The sequence below is a fragment of the Paroedura picta genome, chromosome 9 (assembly GCF_049243985.1).
Source record: "Paroedura picta isolate Pp20150507F chromosome 9, Ppicta_v3.0, whole genome shotgun sequence".
Classification (NCBI taxonomy): Eukaryota; Metazoa; Chordata; class Lepidosauria; order Squamata; family Gekkonidae; genus Paroedura; species Paroedura picta.
This window is the reverse complement of record NC_135377.1, coordinates 88190092-88206943: the sequence shown is the minus strand read 5'-3', so window position 1 is coordinate 88206943 and position 16852 is coordinate 88190092.

The following is a 16852-nucleotide window of genomic DNA, read 5'->3' as shown; positions in this document are numbered from 1 at the left end:
AGCCGGCAGCCACATGCAGGCAAAGTGCACAACCCTAATTGGAACATTCCTGGAAACTCTGGGCAGAGAGGGGGCTTGTGAAGGGAAATGACTTCATCAGGAAATAATGCCATAGCATCTATTCTGATCAATCTGATGGGAATAATCATAACACTATTTGTTCGTCTTTTTAATACGTGCTGGTCCTGCAAATATATTAAAGCATTTTGGATAAAACAATATGGTGTAATGCAGGTGAACATTTTTTGGCCAAAATAAGATGCGGCTCAAAGCTCTGGCATCAAGGTGGCCTCAGCCTTTTATTAATAACTCCCAAGCCCTCCAAGGGTTGGCCCTGCATAAGACCTGGAGCTCGACTCCACAGCCTTTCTGCTGGAACATATTTGGGGTCCATTGGCACTCTGGAATCTGCACCTTTCCCAGCCAGGATAGTAGGCCCCTTGCCTTCTGGATTCCCCTCCAGGGAAAATGACTTGAGTGGGGGATAAGGGTGCTCACCTCTTTTAGGCATTCCCAGTCACCTGGCCACTGCCCCCTGCTAGCTCTGTAAACTGCTGGTCCCCTCTCCTTGAACCAGTGCCTAGTGGCAGATGGAGATTGTCTCCTCCTTTCAACCTTCCCTCACTGGACTGGCCCTCCCCCCTCAGTGGGTGGCACTGCTGAACTCAAGAGGAGGAGGAGGTGCTGCTGATTGACTGGGCTACTTGTGCCCATGGCTCTTCAGTTGCTCTGCCCCGGCCTTCCCATGCACCAGTGGCCGCCTGTCCACTGCTGGGCTGGCTGAGTGGGCACCCCCAGGTGCTGCCTCAAGCCACTCCGAACTCAGCATCTTCACCCTGCCATGGGTCCTTGCCTCTGTGGACAGGGGCTCCTCCCCCACCCCAACCAGGCCTCCTTGGCCTACAAGCTGCTCGTTCTCCACCTTACACTGCCCTGAGAGCCACTGTGTGGTCTCGCAGCTTCCCTCACTGCTGGTGGGCCCTGCCTGCCCCCTTCAGCCCTGGGTATGGAGGCATGTGTGCACTGCCAAGCTGGCATCCTGCTCCTTTCACCCGGGTCTTCAAGCCCCACTCACCACTACCAAACAGGAGGGGGTGGGGTCCAAACCCATGAGCCCAAGACCATGAGTGACTGGCCCTGTCCTTCTGCCTCACCTCTCTGCACAGCCACTCTAGAATGTGCTGCTCCGGTGGGTGTGGTAGGCAAATAGATTGAGCTGGGAGCATGTGGCACCTTAAATAGACACCTGCATGCCCATTCTTGGATACACATGCTTGTGGGCCCACCTGCAGTCATGTCCCCTGTTGGCTGGTCCGCTGTGGCATCAACAGGAAGCCCTGGCTTATTCAGGGCTTCTCATTAGATCCAAAACTTACATTAAGTATTTTCCCCACTAACCTACCTATGCATGCCAGAGAATTCTCTTTTTATGCAACTGTCACAGCCAGATTTCTGGTTGCATCAAGTTGGAAACAAATATAACCACCCGGTTTGCAGTCATGGCTGGAGAAGATTTGAGACTTTGCCATAATGGTGAAGCTAATGAACCTAGTAAGCTGAGAGCCACCTGGTTGCTCCCTGATGAGAAACATGATAGGAGGTGGCAAATCCAGTTTTGGCGATTGCCCTCATCTCGAGGCAAATTGGACCAAAACTCAAGCCAGCCTCTGAATGCAAATAATGTCATGTGGAGGGGGCTGTAAAACCTGCAAGCAACCAGAGGCTGTTCAGGGTCAGATTCCTCATGCAGAAATGGTCCCACAATCTCATATCTTGACCACAGCAATTGTATCCAAAACAAAAAGAAGAATCTTTACCCAAACAAAAGTCCAGGGACCAAAAAGTCTAACAAAAAGGAAATGCCAACTAGCCTAATGGGGTTACACACCATAAAATTTCAAGACTGTGATGTGATTATAAAAATACTAGTGTTCATTAATAATATCATTAAACTAAAAACACCCAAAGGCTTTTATTTATTGATTGATATTTATAGCCTCAGATAAGATCCAATCCTATGTATGTACTAATGTCTCAAGGTGCTTCGACAATGCCCCCTTTATCACTGATCTGGCACACACATAAAAGGCAAAAGATTTATGCAATCCGATGAGGAAGAAGGACAGTTTGTTTTGATCCCCTGCTTTTCTCTACCTAAAGGAGACTCAAAGTGGCTTCCAATCACCGTCCCTTCCTCTCCCCACAACAGGAACCCTGGAAGGTAGGTGGGGCTGAGAGAGCTCTGACAAGACTGCTATGTGAGATATGCTCTAAGAGGACTGTGACAAGCCCAAGGTCACCTGTGGAGGAGGAGCAGGGAATCAAACCCAGCCCATCAGATTAGAAGCCTCTTATCTTAGCCGCTACACCATGCTGTCTACACCAAGACATCAGTGTGTGTGTGTGGCACGCATATAAATGCAGCACACAATGTACAATGCATTTTGTGATATATTGGCTCCTCTACATCTACAGAACGTTAACCGACATAAACAATGGTCACTGTGTGGATTGTGCGTCACACATGAAGGTCAGCAGGCCTGCAATTGTACACCACACATTCCTTAGCCCCACAGCCATTAAAGACCAAAGGGATCCAGAAGGAATCAAAAGGAGAAAAGGCCCTGGATTCCACATCCCAGATTTGGAAGGCATTCTTTTCAGCTTTTTAAAACAGCACACTCTCAAAACAATCATGTAACATTAACTTATATAAATAACCTAGGCATTTTACTGTGACACAATATTCCGCAAACACAAATTGTACATTCAATCATCTTGTCAGCCAAAGTAAAGAAAAACATATTTAATAGAGCCTAGAGATTCAGGGACAGAAATAGATGCCCTTGCTAACCAAATTTGCCAGCTACAAGAATGTTTGTAGAGAGTTAATTTTTAAAAAAAAAAAATACTTTTCTAAAATACAGTATGCTGTGTGACTGTCGTCTGTACAGCTTTTCATACTGGTCTATTTTTGCATTGCTTTCAACCTGCTTTTTCATTGCATGGAGCCAAGGGTTTGAAGGGTCAAGAATATCCATCTGGGGATGAGTCAACCCTTATCAGAAGAGGAGACTCTTCCCATATCTCCTAGCCTTAGTCTTCAATATGCCTCAACATAAACTAGGAGTTCAGTGGAACCTTGCAGAGCTATGCCTCTTCAGAATCCTACCTAGTGTAGTTTTAGGATTGCAGTGCTGGAGACCATCCGTACTGATTCTAGCATCAGCTTCTGTAAATCTGATCTGACTTCATCAGAGGCACCAGAGTGTGCATTTAAAAAGTGAGTCATCTAAGCCGGGTTTGATTCTGCACTCCTCCACAGGCAGCCAGTTGGGTGACCTTGGGCTCTCCACAGCACTGATAAAGCTTTTGTGACTGAGCAGTAATAGCAGGGCTCTCTCAGCCTCATCTGCCTCAGCCTCACCTGGTCTCAGCCTCACCTGGTCTGTTGCGGGGAGAGGAAAGGGAAGGCAAATGTGAGCCACTTTGACCGTTTATGCACTGGGAAATTCACTGCCCCAGCTCCTGTGCAGGAGCACAAATCAGGGGTGGATGACTTGCACCAGGCCAAATGCTCCCCCATGTAGGTGCAGGAAGAGGTAGGGCAACCTGCCACAACTAAAACTCCGGCCTGCAGCCCAGAAACCTCCAGTTTCTTCATGTAGAGAAAAGTGGCATATAAGAACCAACTCTTCTTCATCATCCATGCTGTTTTTATTGGCCCTTTTTTCAAGCTCCCTCCCTTTGTGATGTTCCCTCTTCCAGTTACTGGGATGATGGGACCCCAATATTGCAATAATTACACTGGCTTCCAGTGTGCTCCTAAGCTCATTTCAAGGCGGGCTTTGAAACCCTTCATAGCTTGGGACCAGGGAATCCAAAGAACCCTCTTCTCCCATATGTCCTACCTGGAAATTCAGATCGCATGGAGGTCTTCCCAATTCCCCCATTGGCTGATCTGGTGTGTACGCATGAAAGGGCCTTTTAAGTGGCAGCCCTGTAATTATGGAACAACCTCCTCCAGGACATTTCTCTGGCTTTGGATCTTTAGAAGGCAGCTGAAGACAATTCATCACAATATTTGATTAGTTCTTCTACCTACCAACCCCTTTAATTCATGATCTTAATCTAGTGTTTTTTTTGTTGTTGTTGTTTATGTTGTAAGAGACCTTCCAGCAATTGGTGGAAGGAAAATAAGTGAAACAACCTTTCCACCAGGTGCCATTCCACTCTAGGAACTGCCAGACACTCTATGGTTCTACCAAAGAGCGTATGGCAATTCCTAGAGTGGTATGAAGTCATTTCCAATGGCACACTTTTCTCCTCCCATGTGGCACCATGTCCTTGCTGCACCGCTATTCTTCTCAGCAGACTTCGTCTTCTTTTAAATAGACAAATCAGTCACAAATGATATAGCTCAGTCGTAAATAAATGCTGTGTTTTGGAAAAAAAAATCCTATGGTACAGGCTTCATCAAAGTAGCCCTTAGCAACATCAATGGCTGCCAATCTCTTTGGTTCGGCTGTATTTTGACATATGCAGTTCCTAACATGGCCAATGCAAACCTGGTTAGCAGGTGCTTGGCACTGAATGGAATAGTCCTTGTGATCGGCCCACATCTTATTGTCACGAAGATGGTGCATTAGACATAAAACCACCAGCATTGTTGGTGCCCTGGGCTCCTGTGACCTTTCACACAAACTCTGTAGGCTTTCTATTAATATACTCTCCACACAGCTGGTTAGCCAGCCAACTCCCCTGCAATTACTCATCATTCCATCATTTCCCAACACATAAGAGGTGCAGTGCTACCAGTTGAGCAGAAATATATAGCTCTCCTGTGCCTGCAGTATTAATAAAAGGCATATCTTAGAGAAAGAAAACAACTTACTGCCCTAATGAGAATGGAGTACCACTGCCTCGATAGGAGAAAGAAAATTTGTTCAGGACATGATGATCGGAACATGCATGGTTTCAATTAACAGCATATTAAAACAAATGCTCCAGTCAACGGCATATTTGTTGCAGTAGTTAGGGGAATATTTAATTCAGCACAACTGCTTTCTCGCAGAATGGATGTTGGTTTTTATTGTGTGTTTTCTGCTGGAATGGCATCTTATGGCTGCGAATGGCGCGGGAATGACTTCTTGCTACTGACAGTCTTCCCACCATTGTCAAGGGAAAGTGGGAGGTTCCAGCATTAGCAGAAGGTGGGTGGGATATGAGACCTGCTGCCAACTTGGAACAGTAGTAGGAAGCTTCAGAGATGAAGGAGACGATGGAAGACTTCTGGCAGCAAAAACAATTCCACATATTTGGCATGCAGGTTTCTCACACAGCGTGATCCTTCACTCCCACCTTTGGTGGAGGAGAAATTCTTTTCACATGTCAGGAGAAAGGAGCATAAAGCACTGTGTTTCTCTTCACAGCTGTTGTGACATATTTAGGTACTTGTATTGTATAGCAATTAATAATTCTGTTTCGGGGAGGCATAGCCTCCTTATGGAATAACGCCCCCCACCCCCGGAGTTGGAGAAAGTTCCTGCTAGGTGTAGTGGATTAAGTGCCAGACTTTAATCAGGAGAACTGTGTTTGATTCTAGGGATGGGCAGGAACAGGTGCACAAGCTAAAGTTCATGATGAATTTTGTCAGATTCATAATTTCTGAAGTCACGTTAGTGGCAGGTCAACCGGCACAGACTTTCCACAGATTTTCAAGCTGTTCATAGAGGTCTGCACTGTTTTTTGAATGGATACATTTGGAGATGGATTGTCTCTGCTCAATCTAAATGTTTACAATACTTCAAAGGATTAGGGGATGGACTTAGAGGGCACGTAGAGGAGCATACAAGGAGGTCTCCCATGGCTTTGAAATCTCTACTTTACATAATCTAGCAATAGACAAGGAATGACCCTTAAATGGAGAGAAGGTGTTGACCTCATTATCATATCTAACTGTTTTCTTGCTGCCTTCTGCAGGAGCTTCTTCTCTTCTTTGTATACAAGACATTGTTTATTCCGACATAACAACTTACTCTTCTTTCACATACTGTGCAAGGGTGTCTTGAGCGGAAAGGGAAGGTCATCTCCCTGGTGTTCTTTAGGCTTATCTCCAGTTGAAATTGAAGCCAAAAGTGAAGCATGTGGAAGGGGGTCCTGGAGTTTGTCATGTGATGATATGATGGCTGAAAAATCTTCTTTGTAGCTACGAATACTATTCCCATTTATTGGTCTGTCACCTTCCAAGCCTATCCAGCCTGCCTATTAACTCATCAGTGTCTCTAGAGCAAAAATAAACAAAGTAGCTGCCTGCTGGAGCCAGAGTGCTAACTTCCAGGTGGTAGTTGGAGATCTCCCAGAATTACAACTGATCCCCAAACAACACATTCATTTTTATTCCTAGAGTTTGCCAATAGTTTCATTCCCCACCTCCTTTTCAATGCATGTTTTATTCCCTCTAGTGGTCACTTCGATATTACCTCACTGTATCTCAGGAACATTTCCCTGTAGTTTTAAAGCACCAAGGAAATATGTTGGAGACACAGCAATGTGATATTGAAGCAACCACTAGTGGGGGCAAAGCACTTGCTGAAAAAGAGGAGGGGGAATCCACAGTAGCACACTAGCCATGCCAATGAGAGTGTGGAAGATCTCATCTCCATGGATTAAGATAATGCAGTTTCTAAAATGGAAATCATGGTTTTTCAAGTAGGCCAAAGGTTACATTGTTTGACATCTTATCTTCAGCAAAATTGGGAAATGCCCTCCCTCTTCCCAGAGCCAGTTTGGTGTAGTGGTTAGGAGTGCGGACTTCTAATCTGGCATGCCGGGTTTCATTCTGCACTCGCCCACATGCAGCCAGCTGGGTGACCTTGGGCTCTCCATGACACTGATAAAACTGTTCTAACCGGGCAGCGATATCAGGGCTCTCTCAGCCTCACCCACCCTACAGGGTGTCTGTTGTGGGGAGAGGAAAGGGAAGGAGACTGTAAGCCACTTTGACCTTCCTTCGGGTAGAGAAAAGCGGCAAATAAGAACCAACTTTTCTTCTTTTTCTGCTTCTTTTTCTTCTAGGAATTCACCTGAGGAAGCACTCAGTTTGTCCTCCCTAGTCCTCATCATCCCTGACCCAGAGAATAAAGCCTGAGGTTTTGCTGATCATTCATAGTAGTGTGTTACTTTTTTATAGAGGGATAGAGATGACCAGACAAGCGGAAAGATAGCAATATACTCTCTCCAAAAGTGCTTGCCTCTTCTCATTTCTTGTTGTACATACAAAATCTGCGTCCTGACACAAAATATGTATACTGCTCTATCTTTGTGTGCTGTAAACATTTCTGGAGCAGGAATAAAGTTATATTGTTTTTATTTTCCCTAGCTCCCTATTTCTGCTGCTTTTGTTTTGTTTTCATAACGCCTTTCAGGTTGATTTGTTCTATCATTTATCTTCTGACTATGCTAGCGGCAGGGAAGCTGGGAAAAAGAAGTGAGCTTTAAGGGGAAAACATTATGGAAATGTGTAAAAAAATAGAGCTTAAAGAGATATCGGTTGAAGATTTCTGGTGTAAAGCTTTAATTCTCTCCTCTAGGCTAGATTGTGAGGTGACTTATGTGCCATATTCTTCACAATAGATTTTCCTCTGATGGAAGCAAAAATGAATAAACAAATATCTTTACTAGTCCCCTGTACCGTTCAAAAATAGTAAACTACTAAATATCTAAGGAACATTAAAACAAATATTTTATTGCAATGCCAGGCAACGGGAGAAGGGAATAGCTGGAGAAACAGTAGGGTAGAATAAATTAAAATAAGTTAGAGGCCACCAAGGTACTGTTATGTTTTGTTTAATTTAAACAAAATATGAAATTGTTATGGAAAGATTCTGATGTGATGAGAACCATCTGCTGTTATTTTGTTATATAACAATTTGCATAAAATCTATTAAGTTCGTGTGTCGCATGCTTTGGGGATTTAATAACTGAGAATTGTGTGCAACGTGACTCCCGTGCCAATAAATTTAAACAGGAAGGGCACCCCAAATTCCAAATTTATCTTCCAGGAGGGCAGGTACAATCCAGTGACCCTCCCCCTTTTTCCTCTGTGTAGGACTGCCAGCCTCCATATGGGATTTGAGGATCCCCCAGAATCACAGCTCATCTGTAAAATAAATAAATCAGTTCCCCTAGAGAAAATGTCTGCTTTGGATGATGGTTTATGGGGTTTATGACACTGTATCCCACTTAGGTCACTGTCCTCCCCAGGCTTCACCTTCAGGTCTCAGAGCTGGAAGCCCTCTGCCCCTCTCTGCTGGTTCCCAGGAAGGACCTGGCAACCCTCCCTCCAAGAAAAGAAGCCAGCATCAGAGCCTCCAAAGGGAGAAAGTCCACTGGGAACTTAAACTGGTCTAGAAATAGGAAGGCCATCTTGGATGTAAAACCATAGATTTTGGAACAAACCCAAGGATATCACTTCCCAGTCATGCCAATAGTGATGTCACAGTATCGCTGATGACATCGCTGGCCAGGCTCCCCTCCCCTCAAGTGAGTCTTCTAACCCTTTCCTGGAGTGAATGAAGGTAATTGGCTCCTGTGGTGATAGCAGATCTCAGGGTAGAAGACCTAATTGCTGGAAGCACTAGAGGAAGCGATGGGTGACCCTAGGTCTCCGAAGCATAACTGGGTGGGATCACACCACAAGGGGCCCTTGGCTTGGACTTGGGCCATCAGGGGGTGGGAGGAGGCAGCAGGTGGGGCTAGCACCCATGTTACTACCGTTCCCCAGATCCAAACCATATTTCGAACTTGAAAATCAAGATGGCAAAGTGGAAATACACACAGGAGGTTTGTGCAAACAAGAAGAAAAGTCTTTGGATTCTGTTCTGTTCCCCTGGAGACTCTGCTTGAAGTTTCTTTGGTAGTGAACAATTATTATTGCACAACTGAGGGAGTCCAACAACAAAACTAGGTATTACCTGGGATACTAGTCTTAGTTGTTTTTGATGATGATTAAAGCTTTGGAAGACCACAAAACCAAACAAAAATGCTTAATGTTGAAACATTATAATGCTTCTAAAACTTATAGGATTTATTGAGCCACCCCCCCCCCACACACACACACATACACCTTCTTTGCACAGATCTGAACCATGCAATCCCTGTAGCACAGCCAGCATTGTGGAGACTCAGTTTAGCTTGCTCTGGGACCCCTAGCTGCCACCCAGGAATGCTCCTGGTAAATTCAAGGGCTAACTCAACTGTGCGAGCAATGTGCTAGCCTTTCAGAGTAAACCTCGGAGACAATGGCCCATTCTGCACACACAGGATAATTCACTTTCAATGTGCTTTTGCAGCTGGATTTTCCTGTGTAGAACAGGAAAATCTACTTCTAAAGAGCATTGAAAGCTTGATTCCCAGGGGCCCTGCAGCTCTGGATTATTTCTCAGAGGCTTTGCTGTCTGACTGAACAGCAAGCTCATGCCCTGAATAAATCTTTGTTGGTCTTAAAGGTGCTACTGGACTCTGATTCTATTTTCATATTTTGTAACCCTTGAGCTTCCATGAGAAGAAGAGGTCTCTAAATTAGGATAATAATAGTATTGATAATATGGCCTCTGAGCAGCTATTTCAAAGCATGCTAGACCTTCATGGCTGTTCCCCAAACTGAAACTTTGAGCCCCAGCCATGGGTATTCATCAAAAGGGAGACATAGTTTTGCCACACGCTATGGTGGGGGCAGGGGAATACCCCTGCCAGTTCTGTGGAGCTTGCAGGGGCGTGCAGTGCCCCTACAGGGAAACCGCAGGTTGGGGCTGGGCAGGCCAAAAGGCCCGGCGCTGTCAATTATGCACAGCGCCAGCTCACCCCAGTCCCTGCTGGCACCCGTGGTATCCCAGAAACTGCAGAAGTTCCCACGTTTGCAGAACACGGGCATTCCGTGGCCCTGGGCTGGGCCATGCCAGCAGCTGGCAGCAGGGGTGTGCATAATCGGGGATTTTCCCCAATGCCCCTGCCACCGCCAGCGCGGGCATTCTGGCCCATGCATAATGGGTCTATGAGAAGCAAGGTTTATTTTTAGTGGGGGAGGGGGCTGACAGAGGGTCAGGAAGGGTATTATCAGGTTTGTCTTGAAGCTTCTTCTCTTCCAAAAAGAGCATTTGAGAGGACCTCCTTCAACTTGATTATCACACAGAGCTCCATTTCTTTATCTGAAGCCACGAAATTGAATATTCTTTAGGACTGTATTAAGAGTGTGCATTCTGATCTATCCAAGCGGAAAATAAACCTGCAATTACCTTATCAGTATTGTTCAGGTGTATTTTGGCTTCCCGGATATATCTGGGTTTTCTTGGAAAACCGGGGGGGAGGCTGAATGTATTCAAGAATTACCGATAGATACAAAACCAGCAGAGAGGCATGAGCAGAATGTTCTCACCTCTCTGCTGTTTGTTGGGCTTCTACTGCAGTCCCTTTAAAGTTTAAAGGGACTGAAGAAGACAGCTGTGCAGAGGGAGACAGACTGTTTCCGCTGGTTTAGCCTGGGACTGGCTTAAACTGGGCTGAGGGAGAAGTCAGCCCCAGAAGCTGCAGGACTGAAAAAGTTTAAGAATTGCATAGCCTTATGACAGAACCCTTAGGAAGTCTGAGCAATAGTAAAGCTAGTGGTGGTGACAGCATTCCAGTTGAACTATTCAAAAACTTAAAAGATGATGCAGTAAAAGTGCTACACTCAATATGCCAGCAAATTTGGAAAACTCAACAATGGCCACAGGATTGGAAAAGGTCAGTTTACATTCCAATCCCAAAGAAGGGCAATGCCAAAGAATGTTCAAACTACCGCACCATTGCACTAATTTCTCATGCTAGCAAAGTTATGCTCAAAATCCTACAAGCTAGGCTCCAGCAATATGTGGACCGAGAACTTCCAGAAGTACAGGCAGGATTTCGAAGAGGCAGAGGAACTAGAGATCAAATTGCCAACATACGCTGGATCATGGAGAAAGCTAGGGAGTACCAGAAGAACGTCTACTTCTGCTTCATTGACTATGCTAAAGCCTTTGATTGTGTGGAGCACAACAAATTGTGGCAAGTTCTTAAAGAGATGGGAATACCAGAGCATCTTATTTGTCTCTTGAGAAATTTATATGCAGGTCAAGAAGCAACAGTGAGAACTGAACATGGGATCACTGACTGGTTCAAAATTGAGAAAGGAGTTTGGCAAGGCTGTATACTGTCGCCTTGCCTATTTAACTTGTATGCAGAGCACATCATGAGAAATGCGGGATTAGAGGAGTCACAAATTGGGATCAAGATTGCAGGGAGAAATATCAACAACCTCAGATACGCAGATGATACCACTCTAATGGCAGAAAGTGAAGAGGAACTAAAGAGCCTGTTGATGCGGGTGAAGGAGGAGAGTGCAAAAGTTGGCTTGAAACTCAACATCAAGAAAACAAAGATCATGGCATCCGGCCCTCTCAATTCCTGGCAAATAGATGGGGAAGAAATGGAGATAGTGACAGATTTTATTTTCCTGGGATCCAAGATCACTGCAGATGGGGACTGCAGCAAAGAAATTAAAAGACGCTTGCTCCTGGGGAGGAAAGCTATGGCAAATCTAGACAGCATCCTAAAAAGCAGAGACATCACCCTGCCAACAAAAGTGCGTTTAGTCAAGGCTATGGTATTCCCAGTTGCAATGTATGGCTGTGAAAGTTGGACCATAAGGAAGGCCGAGCATCAAAGAATTGAGGCTTTTGAACTCTGGTGCTGGAGAAGACTCTTGCGAGTCCCTTGGACTGCAAGGCGAACAAACCGGTCAGTCCTAGAGGAGATCAGCCCTGACTGCTCCTTAGAAGGCCAGATCCTGAAGATGAAACTCAAATACTTTGGCCACCTCATGAGAAGGAAGGACTCCCTGGAGAAGAGCCTAATGCTGGGAGCGATCGAGGGCAAAAGAAGAAGGGGACGACAGAGAATGAGGTGGCTGGATGGAGTCACTGAAGCAGTCAGTGCAAACTTAAATGGACTCCGGGGAATGGTGGAGGACAGGAAGGCCTGGAGGATCATTGTCCATGGGGCCGCGATGGGTCGGACACGACTTCGCACATAACAAACAACAACATGACAGAACCCCCCAGTATTCTGCCATGATAATTGTGATTGATCCATTTATTGTCTCGTCTTATCAGGCTGTGATGTATCCCAGTTCCTGAGCTGCTTGGTACCCCAAGGAGGAACATGCTTTTGGTCTCCACAGACTAGCTCATCCTCTCCAGCCTCCCTATCCCACCCAAGACTCTGTAGTTTTAGATTGCGCCAAATGTCTGGGCTCCTTTGAAATGCAGGCCATCGCCTTCCCAAGGGAGGGGGGAATGAGGTGTGCTTGGGTTTAACACAGGAGTCTTTCCCTAGATTCCCCATTCCTGTCTATGCCTTTGTAATGATGTCTACATTTTGGAATAAAGGAACTTGCTGTTAAAGAAGTTTTCCTGTTCATTTCAAAGGGCACTGTCCATGTGCCTGAATATAAGTCGAAGTAACTACAACAAATACTTTTAAAACTGGTGGCAAGAGGTGTTGTTGCCATTTAAACTGGAATATATCCAAGAGCTGAACTTTGCCCCTTGTTTCTCTGCTGTATTTTGACTACACATGTTTATTCATGGAGTTTACATTCTTTTTGCTACAAGGAAATTTCACCCCAATGAATAATTTTGAATGGGAGAGGTTTTGCAATTTCAAACTTCCGTTCATGCTAAAAATGCACGTTTAGGAAACCCGGAATATGGTTGAGTTTTAGCTTTTGTGAATGTAAATGGTTTTCAAAATTAGGAAAAGAAAATAGATGGCATGCTCCTGAAATCTGCCTTTCCCTTCTTGAAGGCAGTTCTGCACCACCATGCTGATGTCAGGTGCTACCAGCTGACTAGTCATGGCTTTCTTCTGGGAGATTCTATTGAGAGAGACCTGTAGCCATCCTTCCCCCAACTACATTTCCCTGATACAAGGGAATTACTACATGACCACTTTAACAGTTCAGTCCTAAACAGAGTTACACCAAGGTTGCAACTCTGTGTCTGATGTAGACATGATGTAGATAGCTTGCGGTACACATAGAATCAAAGAATCATAGAATCATAGAGTTGGAAGGGACCTCATGGGTCATCTAGTCAAACCCCCTGCACTATGCAGGACACTCACATCCCAATCACTCATCTACTGTAAACTGCCACCCTCTCGACCTTTCACAGAATTAGCCTCTCCATCAGATGGCTATCTAGCCTCTAAGAATTTCCAAAGATGGAGAACCCACCACCTCCCGAGGAAGCCTGAGAAGCCGCTCTAACTGTCAGGAACTTCTTCCGGATGTTGAGACGGAATTTCTTTTGACTTAATTTCTGGTCCATCCCTCCGGGTCAAGAGAGAACAACTCTGCTCCATCCTCTACATGGCAGCCTTTTACTTGAAGATGATTATCAGATCCCCTCTCAGTCCTCTCCTCTCCAGGCTAAACTGACCAAGCTCCCCCAACCTTTCTTCATACTTCATGCTTAGTACAGCTATCCATACAGCATCTTAAATATTCTTGTCTACAATTAAGATGTCAGCAAAGGTGCATTAAGAATAGCTTCATGGCAATCTGATGCACATGTGCAAAGAAAGGACCATCGGTCTGCAGAATCCCTTCTTTGTTGCTTCGCACTGTTGAGCAAACAGGCTCCCTCCCTCCTGCCCTCATTTTTCATAGGAGGCTGCCACTGACACAAAGGAACAATGAACATGATCCTCGTCCCAGTCTGAGAATTTAGCTTTCATCATTTAAACTGGGATTGGCACCTGCCACAAGGAATATCAATCATAAGGAGAAAAGGCTGGGGAATTCCTGCATCTGTAATCCTCAGAGGATGTGAGTACAGAGTGGTGATGAGAGGTGGGCATAGTCCTGCAAACTGCTCCAGATTTCTGGACTTGAGTCATGCTCTACACTTGAGTCTCCCCTAAATGGCTATTCTCTATAGCAGCCTGTTTCAACTTTTTACTGTTGAAAACCCCCTGAGACATTCTTCAGGCTTTGAGAAACCCCTGAAGTGGAGTGATCATGCAAAATAAGTCAGGGAAGCAGAACTGTAGATGTGCCTACCTGGGACCCTTCCTTTCCAACCCCCTCCAGGCCCTTCATTTGTCAGTTCGGGAAGGGGTGTTGACATGACCATCTGATCACCTGATAAATATTTAATTAAAAAAATAAAATTAGCTAACTCCCACCCTTCCAGGGTCCTCATGAAACCCCAGGATTTCACTAAACCCTGGTTGAGTAAGCTTGCCCTACAGAGACCTTCTCATGTTCCTGCAAATGCAAGGAACATAACAAGAAGCCATGACATAGGCTATGCATACTATTGAAATCTACATAGAGCCTCTTGTGGTGCAGAGTGGTAAGGCAGCAGACATGCAGTCTGAAGCTCTGACCATGAGGCTGGGGGTTCAATCCCAGCAGCCGGCTCAAGGTTGACTCAGCCTTCCATCCTTCTGAGGTTGGTAAAATGAGTACCCAGCTTGCTGGGGGGTAAACGGTAATGACTGGGGAAGGCACTGGCAAACCACCCCATTTTGAATCTGCCATGAAAACACTAGAGGGTGTCACCTCAAGGGTCAGACATGACCCAGTGCTTGCACAGGGGGATACATTCACTTTTACCTTACTATTGAAATCTACCTCGGAAAAAACTAACAAATGTTTCTGACCATTGGTTTATGGTGGAACCACTCCAGAGCCTGAAAAGTACTTCATACTGTGGCAGAATGGTCCTGCTCTGACTTGAAAACCCTTTTCTCACCCTGTCCTCCAAAGTTTTCCCAACACTTGGAGGGACTTCTCTATCTCCCTCTCCCTCTCCCTCTCCCTCTCCCTCTCCCTCTCCCTCTCCCTCTCCCTCTCCCTCTCCCTCTCCCTCTCCCTCTCCCTCTGGACAAACACCACCACATGACCTTTGTAGGAACTGACTACTGGAAGGGTAGGCAGTTTCCTTCCTTTCTAGTTTTGAGGCCTTACCACTGTGTCTCCCATTACCCAGAGTCTGCTTACCGTAGGGACAATTACTGACTTGTGAGCAACTGGGGGAGTAGCTGCTTACCAATGAACTGCCCTTCCTCCAAGTGTTCCTTCTAAATCGGCTTGTCCAAAACATTGGAGGTCTATGTGGCAAAGAGAACCAGGATCAAAAGTAATAAAGCAATTATTTAAAAGGAAATGTTCACCAAGTTTTGTTTGTTGGTTTGTTGGTTTGTTTGTTCGTTTATATATATACCGCCCTCCCCGAAGGCTCAGGGCAGTTCACATGAAACAACAGAAACAGTACAGATAGCTTTTAGCCTAGCACAGCACCAAATCAAGCACGGGTTTCAAAAGAGAATGGTAAAAATGCCATTCTTTTTTCCCTACCTTTGTTCACGCCCTAGCTGATGTTAAATATAAGGCAGGCTCCTTAGCTTAGGAAAATATCCACTCTTATTTGGAGGTCTCCATTACCCACAAACCTCTTTCATGCCTGTAGCCCAGCAGATGCCAATGGCTGCCTCCCATAGAGCAGAGGTAAGACTTATGTTTGCCTCAATGGAACCAGCACAAAAGAGACCTCTTTGCCACCAGGAGATTTATCATCCCTCATTTTCTGACCACTAACACAGTCAGGCCAGCTAAAAGAATCTTCTTTTCTCTCTCAGAAGTCTCCTGGAGTTTCTTTCTGAAGTTGTTCTAGCACTTGTTTCCTCCAAACCACTGTTCCTTTTATATTTCACCTGTCTAGCTAGAGGTGAGGGGAGCTGGACCACCCCATTGTCTCTTTCTAGACAAATTAACATTTCTTCACAAACAACTCAAATACTGTCACAGACAAAGCTGCCTTAAACTGCACCAGCCCTTGGGTCCATTGAGGTCAGGATTGCCTACTCAGATTGGTGGCAGCTCTCTAGGATCTGAGGCAGAGGTCTTCCACATCTCCTGCTACCTGATCCTTTCATCTGGAGATACCAGATTGAATCTGGGACCTTCAGCATACCAAACAGATGTTCCACCACTGGGCCACAGCCTCTCCCCACACTCACATTCCCTTCCTCATCCTTTTAACTGCAGAAGGCTGTTATTGAAACAGGGACCTTCTGTAGAGCACATGCTCTACCCCTTAGCCACAGCCCAGTTTCCCTCATAAGTAGTTATTGCAGCTTAATGGAAGAATTGTTAGGACCATGAGAGACTCTGATTCACTGAAGCCTGTTCTGCTGATGAAATTACCATCTGTATTTATCAACACATCATGGCTGCTCTTCTGCCAAGAACACTGGACCATTTGTTTCACTTAGAATCATAGAATCATAGAGTCGGAAGGGGCCTTACAGGCCATCTAGTCCAACCCCCTGCTCAATGCAGGATCAGCCCTAAGCATCCTAAAGCATCCAAGGAAAGTGTGTATCCAACCTTTGCTTGAAGACTGCCAGTGAGGGGGAGCTCACCACCTCCTTAGGCAGCCTATTCCACTGCTGAACTACTCTGACTGTGAAAATTTTTTTCCTGATATCTAGCCTATATCGTTGTACTATCGTTGTAGCCTACTTCTTTCTTTGAGTTGCCTCCTCTCCTTCTTTAGCATCCAGCATAGCTACTGCCTGGATTGGCCAGCAATGAGGACTTTCTCAAGGGCCTTCACCACATAAATGCTCTTGTATTTGTTCATGCAAAAAGATGGGTGTCATGTGGTTGGGGGGCACTGATTATAGACAGAGGATGAGCGTGAGGCCCTGGGAACTCTCTGCTCATCCCAGCCCTAACCAGGAACTGGCCCTGGTTTCATTG